This window comes from Aedes aegypti, chromosome 1 (assembly GCF_002204515.2).
Source record: "Aedes aegypti strain LVP_AGWG chromosome 1, AaegL5.0 Primary Assembly, whole genome shotgun sequence".
NCBI classification, from domain to species: Eukaryota; Metazoa; Arthropoda; class Insecta; order Diptera; family Culicidae; genus Aedes; species Aedes aegypti.
The window spans coordinates 82,051,033-82,072,512 of record NC_035107.1 but is presented as its reverse complement, the minus strand read 5'-3'; the positions used below and the strand labels follow the sequence as shown (position 1 = coordinate 82,072,512).

Here is a 21,480-nt window from a genome sequence, read left to right as displayed (position 1 = left end):
TTAACGTTGTGCAAACCATTATAAATATTAAAACTTACATAGAAATGATGATATGAATGATTTAGCGAAATTCAGTTATTTTCTAAATTAGTTTTTAGCTGTTTTCAATAGAAAATGGTTAAAAATATTAGAAAAATTCAAAAAGCCTTAAATTAAAAAAGTGCAAATTTGTGCAGCTAAATTCTTCACGATCCTTTAGTTTACATCTCAAAGTACCCTTGAAACTGAATTTAAGCCTGGGACAACTTGGGACAAAAAAGTACTTGATGTTTTAACTATAAACTTATTCGATTTTTTTAATAGCTTTATAAAAAAAACATCATAAAAGCCACTATTTTGGAGCTTTCTTTATTTTTTTTATTGTTTCTAGGAAGCCTTTTTTGTAAGCTTTCAAATGGTGTAAAATTATTTTACGTAAGTATTATAGAAAAAAAGTTATATTCATTTGAGTAAACCATAGTTTTTGTTAATAAAAACAAGTTTTTCTCCATAGGCTCAACTTTGGCACCTCATATCTGAGTGTGCAATGCAAATCATGCCCTAATATTTTGGGAATTTCTTAGCAGACATGTTTACAATGAAATGGCGAACAAGAATTGAAATTTGGGGCACATCACTTTTTTGATTATTGGCCACCTGATAAGCCATAGTGGAGTGTTGGGTCGCAGTTAGAGAATTTATTTGAATACGTGATAAGGCATCAGCTACTACATTAGCTTTGCCTGGTTTATATAAAATCTCATGGTCGTGCTCTTCAATAAAAGCCTTCCATCTCTTAAGCTTTGCATTATTATTCTTTGGAGATATTGTGAAAGTTAAAGGTTGGTGGTCTGTATAAATTACAACTTTATGACCATAAATAAAATTTCTAAGAGTATGCAATGCCCAAACTATTGCAAGCATCTCTTTTTCATTAGTTGCATAATTTTCTTCTGTGCTTGATAAAGTTTTAGAAATGAAAGTAATTGGTCTTTCTCCATCATGAAAGTTTTGAGACAACACAGCACCTATTGCTTTATTTGATGCATCAGTTGTAAGTAAAAAAGGTTTATTAAAATCAGGAAATGCTAAAACATCTTCTGATGACAAGATTTCTTTCAGTAATTTAAAAGCTTTCTTTCCTTCACTATCTAATGTTATATTAAAATTTTTAGATTCATTTTTTGAAATTTGTCTATGTCCATTTTCTCCTTTTAGATATCTAGTGAGTGGCTTAGCAATTTTAGCATAATTTTTTACAAATCTCCTGTAATATCCGGATAATCCAAGAAATGCTCTTAATTCTTTTAAGTTTCGTGGTTCTGGATAATTTTGAATACTCTCAATTTTTTTAGGATTTGGTTTCAACCCATTTTTGGATACAATAAATCCAAGGAATTCAACTTCTGTTTTCAACCATTCAGATTTGTCTGATTGTATTTTAAAATTTGCTTTACGAAGTGTTTCAAGAATTATTTTTAAATTTTTCAGTTGTTCTTCTAAAGTTTCTCCAAATATAATTATGTCATCAATATAGACATAACATATTTTTCCAATATATTCGTGTAAAACATCATCCATTACACGCTGAAAAATGGCAGGGGCATTTTTCAATCCAAAAGGTAGCCGAACGAATTCATACTTTCCATTATTGACGGAAAAAGCTGTTTTTTCAATATCGTTATCATTCAGAGGGATCTGGTGAAAACCAGATGCTAAGTCAAGGGTTGTGAAGTATTTCATTTTACCTAAATTAGCCAAAATAGTAGACGTATCGGGAATCGGGTATCTATCACTTATCGTTTTTTGATTTAATTTGCGATAATCAATAACAAGTCTAAACTTTTTTTTGCCAGAGGCATCTAACTTTTTGGGAACTATCCATACGGGAGAATTATATGGAGACCTGGATGGTCTTATTATTCCATCATGTAACATTTTTTCAATTTGGTTACAAACTTCGCTTTTAAAAGCTTGAGGATATGGATAAGATTTTGAATACACAGGGTTTTCATCAACGGTTCTAATATCGGCTTTTATCTTGGTTGTAAATGTCAATTTCTCATCCGGAGGTAAAAAAAGGTCTTTATATTGTTGTAATAATTCATGAATTTTTTCTTTCTCAAATTTTTGAAGATGGTCATCCCGAATATTTATTTGATTGATCATTTGTAGCTTACGTTGTAATAGAGGAATTTCAAATTTTGAATCAATTATTAATTTTTCGTTTGATGTATCAATAACAGCTTTTATTTCCTTAAGCGTGTCATGACCTATTATTGCATCGAATGATTTTAGTTTAGGCATATGAAAAAGTTTCACGTTAACATTTGAGTATGGTGCAAAAATTTTACCTTGAGAAAATTTCTCAATTTTTATGTCTCCTCCTATTGATGAAACATAAAAAGGATTTTCAACCGCATGGGATATTTTAGTATATTTAGGATGAATAAAATTTTTATTCGATCCAGTGTCAACTAAAATTTGCAATGGGTTTTCCAGTTTTCCATTACCATAATGTAGAAAATATGGTAATGATGATTTTATTCTAAAAAATTCAATTCACAATCTTCTACAAGCTCTTCATTGGATTGATCATCAATTGGTTGTTGATATTCAAAATTTTTACAATATTTTTCAAAAGAAGTCATTTCTGGATCTTCATTATTTACTAAATATGGTAGTTCTTGAAAATAACTTTCAGAATCATCAGATTCAATATGGAAATTACGAGGTCGGTTAGCATAATTTACCATATTACTTCTAATTGCACTATGGGCGGTTTCCATACAGACTGGCGGCCAAAAATATTTTTTCCATCTCATGTCGTATTTATGAGTTTTATGACACAAATTTGATGTTTTATTTTTAAAAACAAGTTTTCGAGACTAACTTTTGAATAGGGCCTATAGCGAAATATTAAACTTTGTTGCTTATAATGCATATAAGCCATTTATGCGATTAACGTTGTGCAAACCATTATAAATATTAAAACTTACATAGAAATGATGATATGAATGATTTAGCGAAATTCAGTTATTTTCTAAATTAGTTTTTAGCTGTTTTCAATAGAAAATGGTTAAAAATATTAGAAAAATTCAAAAAGCCTTAAATTAAAAAAGTGCAAATTTGTGCAGCTAAATTCTTCACGATCCTTTAGTTTACATCTCAAAGTACCCTTGAAACTGAATTTAAGCCTGGGACAACTTGGGACAAAAAAGTACTTGATGTTTTAACTATAAACTTATTCGATTTTTTTAATAGCTTTATAAAAAAAACATCATAAAAGCCACTATTTTGGAGCTTTCTTTATTTTTTTATTGTTTCTAGGAAGCCTTTTTTGTAAGCTTTCAAATGGTGTAAAATTATTTTACGTAAGTATTATAGAAAAAAAGTTATATTCATTTGAGTAAACCATAGTTTTTGTTAATAAAAACAAGTTTTTCTCCATAGGCTCAACTTTGGCACCTCATATCTGAGTGTGCAATGCAAATCATGCCCTAATATTTTGGGAATTTCTTAGCAGACATGTTTACAATGAAATGGCGAACAAGAATTGAAATTTGGGGCACATCACTTTTTTGATTATTGGCCACCTGATAAGCCATAGTGAATTGAGGGGTCCACTTCCATTGGAACTGGCTTTGGTTGGAAAGTATTGGGTTGATTTATTGGTTGTTGTTTTAGCTGAGTTGTGAATTGAGGAACTGATTGTGTTCTAGGTGGGAAATTCATATGTGGAGGAAATTGTGGTCTTGTGAATTGGAAGTGTGGTGTAGGTTTTGGCATGTGTGGTATCATAGGTTGCCTATTTTGAAACTGATAATTTGGCATTTGTCTGTGTTGAAATGGATTATTTTGCATATTATTGCTATTCGGTATCCTAAATGGTACTTTAGGTGGAATTAAAGGTGGCAATTTTGTAGATGAAAAACCTTTTGACGTTGAAGGCATTTCATGGTTTCTTGTTTTTGTCATTATTTTTCGAAACTCGATGTTTTGATAAGTTATGCAATACGCATATGCATTAGCTAAAGATTCAGGTTCATAATTTTTGAGAAACTTACCAATATCACCATCTAAACCCCTAATGAACGCATCAATTGCCTTTTTGTTATACATACTTATCATAGCTTTTGAAGCTTCTGGATGCTGGTAATTTTGATTAGTTTTAATTTGTCCTGCAATTAGAGAAAGTAATTTATTTATTTCGTCGTAATAAATTTTCAATTGTCTTCCTGATTGCGTGATATTCATCAGTTGGTAGTCCAAAGTCGTGAGATCTCGTTTCTCACCATAATATGTTAACAATGTTTTTTTTATGAGATTCCAATTTATATTCACATCTGAATTTACGAGAGCCGTATTTGCTTCTCCCCTAATTTTTCTACGTATAGTTGTGCAGATTGCATAGAATTTATTTTTTTGCTGCACAGAACTTGAGGGATTAACTTGATAAGCTTTGACAAGAGCATCCACATCTCGAATCCAGCTGCTTAACTCGTTTGATGAACCTTCAAAATTAGGTATGGTGTTTATTAAATCCGGAATCTTTTCTATTGAAGATGGATCAGCTGGTGAACCATCCGGGTTTAAATAATAAAGAATTGGATCATTATAATCCAATTCCGTTGGCACCACATTTTGTTTTTCCAAAAATTCTAAGCGATCGAGTATATTCTGAATATCGTTAGGCATATTTAGATTTAATGAGCCGAATTGTTCTATTATTTGATCCAGATTTTTTTTTTATTTAATTGATTGGAATTATTTGAGAACTTTTTTATTTAGTTACACAATTATAAACTACACTTACAAACACTTAATACACTTATGCACTTAATTTTTCTTTCTACTCTGAAAAAAATAATAATTTGTTAATTATACTTACAATAGTATTCTTATCATACTCTGAATACTCTATTCCTGTAACGGCGAGTACTTCAGTTGTCCGTCGGTTCCGTCCTGTTACGTCGAAACTCTTTAGTTCGGGTATCCGTCCTCTAACGTCGGAACTCCTGTTGTTTTAAGACCAGACACGAGCCTCAACTGTCCCAGCGAAGATGCGCTGATCCCGTTTTTCCTATATGGTGGTGACTAGGGGCGCTTTCTTCACGTCTGCTGCTGTAGTAGCGGTCGCCACTTGTGCTGCGGTAAAGTTGAAATTTTCGGATAATGCTCGCGATATTTTAACACTCACGACACAATTAACCTACACTCGCGCTGGTCCCTATTCGGGCGCCAGTTAATAAATTAAGAACTAAAACTTAATTTTTAAAAAAATTGATTTCGGATGACTAACTTAAGACTGAACTAGCTAATTGAACTGAACGAACTGAACAAGCTGTCGCTATCGAGCCACATGCTCTTTTATTGGATATTAATTTATGTTTATGTTTTGATAAATTCCAAACGATGTTTTGACTGGCTGTCGGTTCTGGGATCGTCGATGCCTGGTGCTTAACTGGTGTGTTACTAGGGTGGTGCTAACTGATTTTTCGGGACTTCAATTGTACTCTTATAATGATATTTAAGCTACTTTGACTATTAGGAGTAATAACTACTGGTCTTGGGAAAGGTTTTACGTGGGAATCCCAGAAGGAATTGAAAACTGGTAAAGAAATTCTTGTTAAAAGCACTGAAGAGTGTACAGAAATAATTCATAAAGAAATCGCCTTAGGAATTCTCAGAGGAATCTCTTAAAAGCACATGGTTGAAAAAAAAAGTTCGTTGAAGAAAACCAAGCAATTTTTCAGGGCTTTGTGGCCGTGCGGTGTGTCAGTCAAATCTACACAAACTACGGTACTAGTGAAAACTGTGATTATTGCGACTAAGATTGCGACCGACTTTGCTTCTGTAAAACAAGAATTTGCTGGGCCCACTTAGGCCCCTTCCAGAAAAAAAACTAGTTTCGCCAATATTAGAAACAAAAACAACCTAAATTTAAAACGGAAAATACTCTCCACACATCCAGATAGGTTCCTCGCACATCGTAGTACTGTGAAATAAGACTTGTAGTATTGATAACATGTCGATAACCATTCAAATTTGTGGAAATATCAGGACTTCAATATCTATAGGTGCTTTGTGAAGTTGAATGTGTATAGAACCATACAGTAAAGCGATGCAAAAGTTTGACCTTAGTGGAATTATCAATATTTCCAAAAATAATATAACAGTTGAAAAGAAATAAATACCACACAGTGAACCTTCCACATATTAGCTACAATTTTGCTGAATAAACTTATGCAAAAATATTTACCCATTTTTAGTCAAAACAGTTTGAAAAACGATTGTCTTAAACTTTTAACCAGATCTTGTGTAAAGCAAAAGTTCGCTGGCTCAGTATATAGCTAAAAATATCAGTGTTACGCAAACCTCAGTAACAACCTTAAACTCTGATGACTTTTTTCTCGCGATCAGGCGAAATTCGCCAAACTTATTGATAATATGTGGGCTTGAGGCTATTTTTTTTCGCGAAATGATATATGGCTCAAATTTTTGCTCCACTGTGGGCCAAAAATGGTTTTATGTAACAACTGATACACCTCAGAGCATCGTTATGATTTCCTAGAAACGATCTCCCTTAGGTGCCATGCACAAATAACGAAACGCTCTAGGGGGAGGGTTCGTAGGCAAAAAGCGTTACGGACGGGGGGAAGGGAGTCAAACATTGTCAAAGTTAACGTTACGTAATAAATAGACGCTGCCTTACATAAAAAATCGAAAAAGATTTTATTTTGTTCCATGCAATGAACGTTGTTGTTGTTAAATTCATTTTATTTTCAATTCTTTGATTTTTACAACGCTTCTACATTTTGAGTGGTTTTACCTTGGGGTACTTCATCTCTTCTTCTCTGGTCAATGATTTACATTTGTTGTTGCAAATTGATTTTAATCCTAATTTTTCATTATGGCTCTTCAGAGCACTGGTATCTTTGATGCAATGAACATTCGACCGAAAATTACAATTTTCACGTTTAAAAATATCCATAACTTTTCCAAATGTCAATCGATTTCTATGATATTTAAAAAGAAATCCCCTTGTTTTAAAAGCTTTCAAATCGCCAGGACATTTATAACTTTTTTTTTTTTTTTTTTGATTGAGTCTAAAATCTTAAAAAGAAACTCTTGCCCCACTTGACTCTATATTATCACGAAGAAGCTTTTTGAACCATGCAAAGCATCTGTTATCAATTTTTTGCATCAATCATTTTAGTTATGCTTAAAAGTCGTCCAAACAATAATAAAATTGGTGCAGTAATAGAAGTGCTCATAAGAACGCCCAGCTGAGAAGCAGACTTCGCCCCAGTTAGACGAACCGTCAAAAAATGAAAAAGAACCTCTCTAGAGAAAAAAAAATGATACAAAAACAGCGATAATATCCAAGTACAGCTTGATGACTTCCTAATCGAATGCCAACTTACCGAATATTCAACCGGATTGACACAAAACAGATACAAACCTCACCCACCAGAGCCGGTTGTCGATGTATAATATATGCGATGGCAGAGAAACGAACTTACTGCGAAAGTGATTCACATTTTTAGCAAAATTTATAGCTGCACCATTGACTGATTGCGTGATTCCAACGCTCGCTTGGGGCACGATGAAGCTGTAACGGTGAGCATCGTTTAAGGTTTTCAGACAGTTTTAATATGCCTTATACAGTCATTTTTTAGAGATATTTTTCACGAAAATTTATCACACTCTTGTTGCCACGGGAATCATGGATTAATTAATAATATATTAGTTTTTCATAATTAACTTTGTTTTGTTACACACGTAACGCACATAATGGAGAGCTTACAGTCAACTCTCTATAAATCAAACTCTCTAAAAGAGACCATCGAAGTGGGGATACATCGAGCTGTAGAACACTCAATCAGTACAACTGCGATTCAAAGGACCAACGAGGTAACCATAAAAAAAAAAAAACAATTTTTACCATGGTTCTGTAACTCGATATCGAGTTATGAAGTTAGAGTATTAACAACCATGCGTCTCCATGGAATTATTCTGAAAGAAGAGGGACGCATAAGATTTTTCCAATGAATGCTTCTTTTTCTTTCTAGCATTTTGTTCAAACTGGGGCGAAGCCTGCATCTCAGCTCAGTGCTCATTACGCCCTTCCTCAGTGAATAACTGAGAGCTGACTTTGTGAATTTCTTAATATTTGCATTCGTATATCATGTGTCAAGTACCAAGATACTCTAGGCCCACGGAAGACGAGAAAAGGCCAGAAAACATTCTTGGCAGTCGAGCCCCAAACGCACCTTCCGTAGCTTGGTCTTGCTGAATAGCTGTGCGTTTACTGCTATGGCTATTTGGGCTCCTGGCAAAGAGTATCTAGACTTTAAAATTTGAGAACATGATTAAAAATGAATCCTTTTTCGGCTATTTAATTCCATTTATCCGTTTTGCACCGTTCTCCCCAATATTGGCAGTAGAAGTTGCAGAAGCGTGACCGGCTTGCAAACGCCAGCCACTGCTGCCTACGCTCTTCCGAATTCGCGCGTCTCCCAACGATGACGCAACAATGGTAGTTTTCCATGCAAGTCCGGCCGGCTGAAGCGATGCCTGTTGCTCGCTTTTTGGTGTTTTGCTTCGAACGAACAGCGCTCGTAAAAAGAAATGATGAATGTCCGCGTGAAACAAAATTCGAACGTCGAACCACTTTTTGCCGACTTGCGGTAAGCACTTCGAGCGCAGCTCTTTTTTTTCAACTGAGGAAGGTACCCACGCCAACTGTAAATGACACATAATATGTATGTTTTTTATATATAGAAAATAAGGAAGAAGGTGGAATTGGCAAGCGTCCCATAACAGCTGGCCGAGAGACTGTATGGTTTCACCTGGGCCCTTGGTCCCATCTCGCCTCCTGTTGCAGGTCTTCGCACCGGTTTGCATCTTCATCGGCTGTGCAGTGACACAGACCTTGAATTCGAATCCCTGATTCAAGTACCAAGACATTGACCGTCACACTGCATGACATCATTCTGCCGTCGAAAGTTGATCAGCATCGGAATATGTGATACACTAAATCCTCGATTTTTGAAGTATTTTTTACGTAAGTTTAACCGTAAAATCAGTGGTATCATAGCTACCCTGTACCCCAGAATATCATTGTATATAGTCTTCAGATCTACAAGCGGCCTTCCTTAGCCGAGTGGTTAGAGTCCGCAGCTACAAAGCAAAGCCATGCTGAAGGTGACTGGGTTCGATTCAAGGTCGGTCCAGGATCTTTTCGTAATGGAAATTTCCATGACTTCCCTGGGCATAGAGTAATCAGCGTGTACCTGCCACACGATATACGAATGCGAAAAAGGCAACTTAGGCAAAGAAAGCTCTCAGTTAATAACTGTGGAAGTGATCTTATAACACTACGCTAAGTAGCCGGCTCTGTCCCATTGGGGACGTTAATGCAAAGAAGAAGAAGAAACAGTTTGATAGTATATTCAGCAAAGTTGTACATTTAGACGAGATGAACAAGTTTGTTGAAGGTCTCTCATATTTTGAGATAGATTGTTTACAATTTTTCGATAAATTCACTTTAGTCAAATCGTTATTACTTTTGAACATGGGAATTGAAAAAAGTCTCAAAAATATATGTGATGCCCTACGTTCTGTGAACATTTAATTCAAATCAGTCCATAAATAACTTACATCTAAGCCTCCAAAATTTACCATTTTGTATGGAGAATTGAAAAAGTTTCATTTGTATAGTCCAACACTGTAGGTATCAAAGATGATAAACGTCATGAAAAAGAATAAAGTATCGAATATTAATTCGATACTTTTTTATGACATTTCATGAAAACTGTCTATAAATAAGCCGCATCTTTATGTAAAATCCATATGCCAAAACTCCAAGAAATTGTTTGAAGACCTTGACTTGCGTACATTTCAGACTGATTAAGTTCTAAAAATCTTCTAAAAAATAGTTTTTTTTTAATGATGAATTTCTTACAAACGAACCGGACCCTGAAAGGCAAAACCTCGTTCAGCAAACTGGTTCAATTTACGATCCCCGATCTAGTTCGCAAATTGAGGTACTACTGTACTTACTCTTCAGAATCCTTTCCGTATCGGTTCCAAGACGTCCAAATCCGTTCCGCGTATTCTTTGTCTCGATCTTCGCTCTCCAACCTACCGCGTTTGACTGATTCCAACAGCAGAAAACTGAATGTTGTCTACCGTCCACCTGACCGAAGATCCCAACGAATATCTTCCAATCAATTCTCTAATCAATATTCCCTTTGTGCGTTCCAATTATCACATTGCCTTCGAGGGACCCTTCGCACAGAACTATCTCGAGTAAACCTTCCCCGTAACTCCCCTTCAATTCCCAGTATCAACAACGTTGCATCACTGCCTTATCTCCAACTCAAGGGGACGTCTTCTTGAGAAAGGAACTCCACTAACCACCACTTATCATCGCTATCACTGTAAGGTTCACTATTTAGTTTGCAATTCACCTTTACCTCACCAGGGCTCGTGCCTCAAGTTCGATTCGATTTCACTCGTCCAGGGCTTTGCAGATATCGAATCGCTTTCGCACTCAACTACAAATATCAGCCACACTCCAACAGAACACCGATGAGTGGGTTAAACAATCAAGGTTAACAATCCGTGCACTAATCACGCGAATCCGTGCGTTTGTTCCGTTTCCGTTTGACGACGACGAAAACGCGATTCACATCTGGCGGGGACAACCACTCCCGGTGGGTGCTACGATGAGACTGAGAACGCTGGCCGTCCGTGTCGAGTCGAGGCGCGCGCGGCGACTAAAACCGAACGGTGACACCAACTACAGTCCGCAAGAAGTGAGTGCACAGTGTTTTGAATCGTCTGTTTCGTGAACAAAATAGAATAGCATAGCATAGACTGATTGTATTACTCCGTGATTGATCGGAGCCGGTACAAATTGCACTCTGATCTCCTCTTCAAAGTGCACGTTTTGGCAGTTCTCAAATTTCTCATCTATAACGGCACCAAGTCCTTACAGTCAATTAGGATAGGAATACAATTGATGTGTGTACTAAAGAGCAATAATACCTATGCATTAGGCCGTCCCTTATTTTTCGAAAATGCGAAATGTTATAAGTTTGTCATTGTAAAGTGCTCGTTTTGGTAAGAAAAAAATCAGGTGAGATTTCTTACGCGCCATACAATTATTTTTTTGTTTTCACACAAAAATCTTATCATGGGGGGAGGGGGGGTTGAAAAATCCCCAAAATTGCCTTACGTAATAAATGGGCCACCCCATAGACGTTTATTTTTTCTGGGATGATTCAAATATTACGTAACGCTAAATTGTGGACCACCTCCTTCCCCCACGTAACAGCTTTTGTATGAAAAATTTAAAATTTGTTTATGGACTGTAACACTACGGAAGACCTTCTCCCTACGCATGTTGCGTTGCGTGATTATTAATTTGTTAGTAGTGGCTTTTCGTACTCATGCTGCGTACACTAGAGCAGCGTGCTTGATTTGGCGAACGGGGGTCATTTACACCCGATAGCTTCAGGGCCGTTGAGGAACCACCAAACGTCCACGTACGGACTTTAAATTTTTACCTGATTTTTTTCTTACCAAAACGAGCACTTTACAATGACGAACTTATAACATTTCACATTTTCGAAAAATAAGGGACGGCCTACTCTGCATCTTTACAATCACCACAGTAAGAGTGTTTTAAGCGAGAAGTAAAAGATCTTGATGTCCTCTTAGGTTGTTAATGCGAATTTCAGGCTCAGTATATTTCAAAACAAAAGCAGATTGGAGGGTCCGCTCATCGGATAGTTCCAAACCGATCCTTCTAAGATCTTGGTGTATAGCTAAGTCACCACGGGTTTATATTTACACATACATCGTATCGGTTTAGGGACAACATGTCGAAAGACAAAATGTCGAATGCCAAAACGTCGAATGCCAAAACGTCAAAAGGGACAAAACGTCGAAAGCAGTGATTTTTCAAGCGAAGGCTTTTGTTATTAAGGATAACTAGAGTTGTTAAGAAAAAAATGGTTGCTATGCGAACGGCGTTGAAAACAGCGAAATTAATAATTTTCATCAAAGTATGCATGGAAGAAATTTTCAGAAAAATGTCAATCGATTTCTGACGAGAGAAGAAGCAGTTCAGCATTTCAGGAAGTATGTTGAAATTGAAGTCTAATATATGTTAACCACAACAGATGTAATGAAGACGACTAGCCTCTGAACTCACAAAACCACAGATGAATGGAAAATGAATAGCAGTGTACAATTTTACTTTTCCCTATTATTCGTGAGTGAACAAAATTATTTCTCCACCAGAGAAATGTGCATTAGAATGTGAGAATGTATATATGGAGCGTAAGTATTTCGTGATAGCTTATTTTGTTTTTCTTTAAAAAAAGATGTCTACCTCAATTAGTTAAAATTTTTCTCAGTGAACTTCTCAACCATCGCAGTCGCAATTTTTTTAATGTGCGTTGAACTAACTACTGGATATGCTGTCTGTTGAAAAATAGTGTATTATTTATTCTTTTAAAATACATTCATTCTTTCAACAAACTAGTAACATCTAGAATCTATATACAGAGAGTTACGCGAAGAGACTTCTTTCGAAGATTGTTCTTCTTCGGGTTCAAAAATAGTCCCTATCTGATTTGATGGTCTGCTCGAGAGGTAGATGGTTTGACAGCTCGATAGGTAGATTTGATTTCACTATTCGTGCAGCTCTCTATTCATAGACTCTGGTAACATCAAATTCATCTAATTTTGATAATTATTGAATTATTTATTCTTTGAAAATATACTCGTCTTTCATCGAAGTAAAGAATCGATTTATTGATTTGCTTTTCAGAAACAAATATTCTTCATCAGAATATCCATATTTTTGTAACATCGAGTATTGAACAGACTTCTATACATTGAGTTTTTTTTTGCGTTGAAAATGTGTATACACACTCAGATTTTTTCGCGAGCTCGGCTGTGCGAATCTCGGTTTTCCAATTTTAACCGAGACTCAGCTAACAATTTGTCCAGTTGCTTAGCAACGAAGCACGATTAACTGATACTCGGCTTTTATTTACTGAGATCCAGGGAAATTTGTTTGCCGACTTCTCGGCTGTGCGGATCTCGGTTAAAATTAGCCGAGATTCGGCATTCTAATTTAAGTGTGTAGTTTTATCGCACAAACACCGAATAATGAGAACAATACAAGCATCAATTGATAATTTTATTTCAAATCACGCCCCGCGCATCCCCTTTCAATGTTTGACTAAAAGTAGCTCTTTGGCGATATATCTATTGTTTAATAGTCTGAAAATTATGTAAACAATCTTACGCACTTTCGACAAGTTTGATTTTTTTAAATTATCCCTTCAAAGATCAGCTTAAAATCAAGGTGTCACGGTGATAACATAGGAGAAGACTTTGTAATGCAATGTCTTAACTGTTCAAATCCTTGTTTAGTTTATTGATTTCACGTTACATTTTTTTACATTCCGTATCAATTGAACAATTTGACGATTCGTCAATTGTACTCGCATTTTTTTTTTCGTTTTCAATATGTTCTCTTTTTTCGACTTTTTTTCATTCGACGTTTTGGCATTCGACATTTTGGCCTTTCGATGTTTTGTCCTTTCGACGTTTTGTCCCTTCGACGTTTTGTCCCTTCGACGTTTTGTCCCTTCGACGTTTTGTCCTTTGGACGTTTTGGCATTCGACGTTTTGGCATTCGACGTTTTGGCATTCGACATTTTGTCTTTCGACGTTTTGTCACCCAACCCATCGTATCATAAGTAAAAACTGCATAATCTAGACACCTTTGTAAATGATGTGACTCATGTTACTTCTGTTTAAAAGTTTTAAATTAAAACGTTATCTATCATAACGTCGACACTTCAAATGTATAACTATTCAAAGGTAATATTTACGACAAAAACATTTATAAAAAATATGTTTATTTCCAAAAGAATATAAAACAGATATAGTGTTTTATGCCGACACTTGTAGTGATTAACTATAGGGTAGAAGCACCGGTTTTGGCCAGCCTAATTTTATTTTAACATTTAGCAAATCTTGCATGTGCTGCAGTCAAACGGAAGCTATTCATACGATGTATGAAAGAAACCGGAATTCAGCAGAAACTTATTTTTGCATTGAAAATCGCATTGATAAATAAAAGCCAGATAACTATAGATGTATATACAATTTTCAATTATTTGTATATACATTCCCCCAAATGTTTCATTTTCATTAGTTGAAATTAAACATATTTTGGAAAATGTTCCCTCTCTTTTTTACATTCTTGGAGATTTTAATGCGCATAATTTTGCATGGGGAATCGATAAAATTGATGGTAGAGGATCTTTGTTGATGGATTTGATAGATGACCCTAAATTTAATTATAATGAATGATGGATCATTCACTAGAATTGCAGTCCCTCCGGATCATAATTCAGCAATTGGTTTATCACTTTGCACTAGTAATTTATCATTTATTTCCTCTCGGAAAACATTAAATGATCCAAATGGCAGTGATCATTTACCCATTTTAATACAAATTCATGGTTCTAAAAGTAAATCTGAATATGTTTCAACAAATTCTCCTGATTTGTGTGAAAATGTTGATTGGAATAAATTTTCAGATCTTGTTTCTTTTTCTTTAATTTAGTTTGATTACTCCTCTACTCCACTTGAAAATTACAAATTATTTTTGAAGTTATTAACAGAAGCTTTGATGAGATCACAAATTAAACATAATGCTTCCAATTCTTTTGTTAAAAAACGTCCGACATTTTGGTGGGATAAAGATTGTTCTTTTGCTTTGAAGAATAAATCTGATGCATTTAAAAAATTTCGAAAATTTGGAACAAGGGAAAATTTTTTTTTTATATTGTAAAGCCGAAGCTCAGTTTACTAGACTTACCAAATTTAAGAAAAGAAATTATTGGAAAAATTTTGTTCAAAATCTCGACAGAGAATCTTCATTATCCACTTTATAGAAAGTTGCAAGAAATTTGAGAAACTATGAATTTTCATCTCAATATGGTTTTAGAAAAGGTCGTAGTACACGGGATTGTACTGCACTTCTAGCATCGCAAATTTATTTATCTTTTAATAGAAAACAAGATATGGTTTCAACTTTTCTTGATATTTCTGGATCATATGATTCTGTTCTTATTGATTTATTATATGAAAAAATGATAAATTTCAAAATTGCAATTGTATTATCAAATTTTATATGTAATTTGTTTTCTTTCAAAATCATGATTTTTTACCACAATGGATCATCCAAAATGATTCGTCATAGTTATTTTGGTCTTCCTCAAGGTTCTTGCTTGAGTCTTTTTTTATATAATTTGTTTACAAGTGATTTAGCATCTGTTATACCAAATGGTTGTTACTTTTATCAATTTGCTGATGATAAAGTTATCTCTATTAGTGGCAAAAATAGAGAAACAATTCGTCATTTTATGCCATGTGCACTTGATAATATTTATGATTGGGCACATAATAATGGTTTTACGTTTTCAGTGGCTAAAACAAAATTTATATATTTTTCACGTTAATTTATTTTTCAATAATATTGAAATTGAACAAGTTGATGTATACAAATATCTTGGAATATTTTTTGATTCTAAGTTAACGTGGAAATTTCATATACAACAAATTCAAAAAACTTGCTTAAAACGGATAAATTTCTTGAAAACAATAACTGGCACTTGGTAGGGTGCTCATCCTTCTGATATGTTAACACTTTATAAAACAACAATTCGATCTGTTCTAGAATACGGTTGTTTTACTTTTAGATGTGCTGCTCATACACATTTTTCTAAAATTGAAAAAAATCAATATCGTTGTTTAAGAATTTGTTTAAAGATAATGAATTCCACTCACACAATGTCTGTGGAAGTTTTAACAAGAGTTGTTCCATTAAAAATTCGTTTTCATGAATTAAATTGTAAATATATTACTCAATGTATTTCGAACAATCATCCTATAATAACAATTTTGAAATCCTTAGCAGATTCTTATATTCTTTCAATTATTGCATGGAGCAAAACATTATACCTGTTTCTTTAAGCGTTTTTTATAAACATGAAATTGAAATTCACTCACTGCAACCTTTAATTGATTTATCTTTACATGAAAAATTGAAACAAATTTCATGTCATGACTATTCTCGGTTTGCTAGATTGTTTTTTCATCGAAAATTTGTTGGAGTAAATGTTGATCAATTTTATTCTTCAGATGGATCATTAATTAATGATATTGCAGGATTTGGAGTCTATAATCATTTCTCAGCACATTTTTTCAAATTACAATCCCCGTGTACCATTTTTATTGCTGAATTAACAGCATTATATTTTGCATGTAGTTTGATAAAATCTCGTTCACCAAATATATTTTTTATTTGTTCCGATAGTTTTAGTTGTCTTAAAGCTATTCGTTCAGTAAACTTCTATTCTAAAACTCATCATCTTATTCTAATGATAAAGCAATTATAACTTGAATTAAATTTATTAGGATTTATTATTAAATTTGTATGGGTTCCAGCTCAATCACAAATTTACGGTAATGAACAAGCTGATTCTTTAGCTAAATTAGGTGTTCGTTGTGGAAGTACATATAACCGCATTATTTCAGGATCTGAATATTTTCCAAAACTAAAAAAATCTTCTTTGTATAATTGGCAAGTGTCTTGGGACACTAGTGACAAAGGGCGTTGGTGTCATTCTATTCATCCAAAAGTTAATCTAAATCCATGGTTTAAAAATTTATCAGTTAGTAGAAATTTTATTTGCTGTATTTCAAGATTGATTTCAAACCATTATAATTGTAATAGTCATTTATATCGCATTAACATAAAAGATTCCAATTTATGTGACTGTGGTGAATCCTATGAAGACATAGTTCATATAATTTTTCATTGTACTCGATACATCTTACCAAGAAATACATTTTTAAAACAAATTCAAAATACAGGTTATCCCACTCCAATATCTGTTCGAGATATTTTAGGAAATATGTTTCTGCCAATTTTGAAACTTCTATTTCAGTTTTTAAATGAAATCTCATATTATGTGTGATATTTTCTTTTTCTTCGTATGTTTCTTTTCAGATGTGAAGAATTTTGTACTGTGTGTGGTATCTCAATAATCCTGGACGTTTCCCATTTTCAAGAAACTGGCTCTGCTATGGATCATTACCGTTTGAGCCTTTTATTATTGAGATTGTTGATTATATAATGTATTCAGAAAAGATAGAGGTTTTGTGCCTTTTCGAGAAAGATTTTAGTTAAAAATCATTCAAAGGGGCTTTTCCCTCTTTCAAAATATGAAGTTAAAAAATAAAATAAATAAATAAACGCGCAGCTATTCAGCATGACCATGCTGAAGGGTCGTGGGTTCGAATCCCGCTGGTCGAGGACCTTTTCGTAAAGGAAATTTTCTCGATTCCCAGGGCATAGAGTATCTTCGTACCTGCCACATGATATACACATGCAAAAATGGTCAATCGGCAAAGAAAGCTCTTAGTTAATAACTGTGGAAGTGCTCATAAGAACACTAATCTGAGAAGCAGGCTTTGTCCAAGTAGGGACGTAACGCCAGAAAGAAGAAGAAGAAATAAAAGCCACCAGGGTTCCGGGTCATTTGGTCGAACGCCGTTTGATAACAATGATAAACAAAAGTTAACATGCATTTGTAATGAATTTCAATGTTGAATTGCAAAGAACAGCTTATTCTTAAAAAGGAATTGCAATATTAAATTTTGGAAGACAAGAGCATCCCCATTAAATCGTGTGCTGTTTTGTATAATACTGTTTATGATTTTTTTTTAAGGCACTCTGTGCTCGTGGCCACTAGTGTGCCGGAATCAGGTGATCTGTAGCTTCTTTACCGATACAGATCTATCTTTAACTTATCTATATCTACATCAACTTTTACTCTCTCCTACTCTTTTACTCTCACACCGAGCAGGTAGGAGAGAGCTCTGTTGTTAGTGAGGCTAGCTGCCTGCGAAGAGGGTCAGTTTGTCTCAGTCACCATCTGATACTGACGGAGGATGGATGTGCTCCCCAAAGCACGGTCCTCCGTGAGGCATCTTCTGGTGGCTGGACGGGTTTTTTGTGGAGGGGCTGGGAATCGAACCCATGACCTTCCGCTTATGAAGCGAAAGCGTAACCTCAAGGCTACAGACCCCGCTAAAATATATGACAATTAGTTGAATGAGTGACCACGTGATAATTCAAATTCAAATGTTTTTCAGGGACCAACAAATAGTTTCAATCTATCTGCAACACTGTCAAAAATATCGTACTGATAAATGCCATTTTAAATGCTTAATTTAAGGCTAAACTTAACCCATCAGTGATATCCATAGTCTATCGCCATCAATGCACTTGTGATGGAGTAGACAGCATGATGTTGATGTGATATAGATTGATTCGAATTGTATCGCATCGCAGTCGGCCTATACAAATCAACAAATTTCAAGCGTTGATAGTGACTGCGAGCAACTCTGGTCACTTTTAGGTGATATAAAAATGATCATCAAACTCATAATACCAAAAGAAGCACCTTTCTATATCAAGAAACTTCTTCGACGACATAAACTATCCAAAAGCAACAAGTTTGAAGTTATTCAATTTCGATCAGGAAATCGCCGATTTCAAACACTGTGCAGAGTGTCAGCGAAAGTCGAACTAGAAGCAGGAGGAAGCAGCAGCGAGCGGCACGTTTATCGGGGGCGGGCATGATGATGGGTTCGGTTCGATGTTTCGACAGTTTGTGACGCGTGTTTGGCAAACACTTCAGCAATTGTTATCGGGGATATTTTTTGGCAAATTGAGCGGAAGCGAAGGAGGAGGACCAGCACGCCGCTAGTGGGTGCGAATTTGAATGATTGTTATTGTATGTGTGAGTGAGTGGGTGGGTGGATGGGTGGGTGAGTGTAGGTTAGGAGTGTGTGCGGAGCTTAGGACGACGTAATGCAGTGAGACAGTTCGCGTTCGACTGACTGATGATGAAACGGGGGTCATCGGAGCGGAAACTTGCGCCAACTGCTGAGGCTGCCAAATGTCTGCGTGTGAAGCGACGACGACGGATTGGGGTTTAGGGTGGTCGTCATATGCGAGCATGAAAAATATAGATTGGAATGTTGTGGATAGTTATTTTTATCTTAGTCAGTAAATACGATCTCTATAAATAAGGACTGTTCATTTTATAAAGTGGACACTTTGGACATGCAATATCTTTTTAATTTATCAATAAAATCGAAATCGGTTTTCTGTACATCGTTCGACTAATATTGTACAATGTTGTGGTAATAAAAAAGTTACCAAAATAATACGATTTCACACTAATAAGGCACAACGTTTAGAACGGTCGATTTTTGGAGGTTATCAAAATCAAGGATTATTAAAAATCGGCAGGAAAATTCGACAATTTATATTTTTTATTTTCAAAAAATGGTTGTACTTAGAAAGCATCATCAATTAGAAGCTTGCTAAAAAATATCAAGTTATTTTTGGAGAAGCAATTTTGCAGATATCATAAAATCATTTTTTATCAATTTTTTTTAAAGAAAAATATCTTAAATTTAAATGGAACTGATATGAGTAGAATTTTAAGGTTTAAAGTACGTCCAGACGGAAGTAATAATATAGTATTTATAATAAAAATAACTTACGCCTTCATAGAGTTGCTGATTTAGTCCCCACGCCATATTTTAAGCACAATAGAAAAACAAATAATTTATTTTCAGAAGACCACTCAAAGCACAATGACAATCATCAAGATTGGGAACACTGCTTGAATTAAATCAAATTTATTTTGCATGTATTATTTTCAGAATGTGTTATTCTGAGACTACCTATCAAAATATTTTGAGAAAAACGCTTACAGTTTGCTCTAGATCGATAAACATGCGTATATAATTTTAAAAGTATGGGATTTTTCAATAAACGACCATAAAGAGTAAATTTGGTACCCAAGAATGCGGTTAAAACTCAAGATTTTGCTTTTTTTATACATATATAGTTTCTTTAGTAATCTAAACCAGTTTTGAACACGCTTATTACTTTACTTTTTTGCTGGTAGTAAAAAGATGGTGTATCAGCAAATTTTACCATAAGGAATAGATCACTAAAGTGACTCAGCGTCAGGAACTGATGGAATATTATTGATGTTTTTAAAAGCTCTACCTTAAGTTGAATAGTAAAGGATACCAACATACAATTTGTTCATTAAATTTAGGATTTTTTTCATGCGAAAAATAATGCTTAAACTTGACGAACAGTTTTTCTTAGGAGTTTTTGCAAAAACTATTTAGTTCTTCAACCGAAAGCATTTAGTAAGTTTCTGTATTTTCATAACATTGTAGAATAATAGTTGAACGATACACAGAAAACCGTTTACGATTTCATCAATAAATAAAAAAGATATAGCATAAACAAGGTGTCCAATTTATTAAATGAACAGTCCTTAAATGGTCAATAAAACAACACAAATACAAAGCAAAGCCATGCTGAAATTGTCTGGGTTCGATTTTCGGTCGGTCCACGATCTTTTCGAAATGGAAATTTACTTGACTTCCCTGGGCATTGAGTATCTTCGTGCATGTCACACGATATATGAATGCGAAAATGGCAATTTTGGCAAAGAAAGCTCTCATTCAATAACTGTGGAAGTGCTCACTGAACACTAAGCTGAGAAGTAGGTTCTCTCCCATTTAGAACGTAATGCCAAAAAAAAGAAGAAGGAAAACAACGTCCATGAATGAAGATTTCTCAAAAGCAAATTACTATCGAGGAACAAGTCACAAGATCCAGTCAATTTGGTAGCCTCGAAAGCAATTCGACGATAGACGGGGATATTTTCAAGATTGATGAAAGTACTCATTAGTACTGCTTGTAAAATAACATATAATAAGAGACACCCTAAACCACTTTTTATATACCTAACTACTTGCTTCCAGTTGATGTCGGACGAAACGATATCGAAGGAAATGCGAAAACTGCACACACGCATCGGCGGCAGTTACTGAATGATTACATGAACCTCTTCCGACCACAATCAGCTGTTTGTCGATAAAGGACCACCAACTAAAAACAACACGATGCAGCAGTTTGGTTCGGTTTGAGACGTTTGCGATTGGAATGATACATGACTGTGCAGAGCTTAATTTGGTGCTGTCAAACAGAAGGATGCCCTCAGAACGTTTTGTTTGCTGAATGATTGGCAAATTCTGTTATCGAACATCAGCAAATTGAGTGCAGTTGCTTGCAGTAGCACCAACAATGATGATAAACCAACATACTTCAGTGGACATCTCGAAAAAGTGACGTACGTATAGGTACGAGAAACGAAAATTGATTAGCAGAGATAACGAAAAGCATTGTTTGCCAATCGAGTTCGATTGGAATCAATGCTTATCATACAAAACGCAAGTTGAAAGTGTGAGAATGAATTTGTAAAAACAAATTAGGAACGATAGAACTTTTTT

General features: G+C 34.8%; 1 protein-coding gene across 2 annotated transcripts in view; it reads right to left on the bottom strand.

Moving 5' to 3' along the window:
- The window catches only part of LOC5570448, a 100,292-nt gene that overhangs the window by 41,833 nt on the left and 36,979 nt on the right, over positions 1-21,480 (bottom strand). Inside the window, exon 1 of one of the 2 annotated variants that reach the window (XM_001659103.2) lies at positions 10,048-10,722. The exons of the other annotated variant lie outside the window; for it this stretch is intronic. The gene's annotated coding sequence lies outside the window, so the exon portion shown is untranslated. Of the gene's footprint in view, positions 1-10,047; positions 10,723-21,480 lie in introns of those variants that run through there. 2 annotated transcript variants of the gene reach the window in all.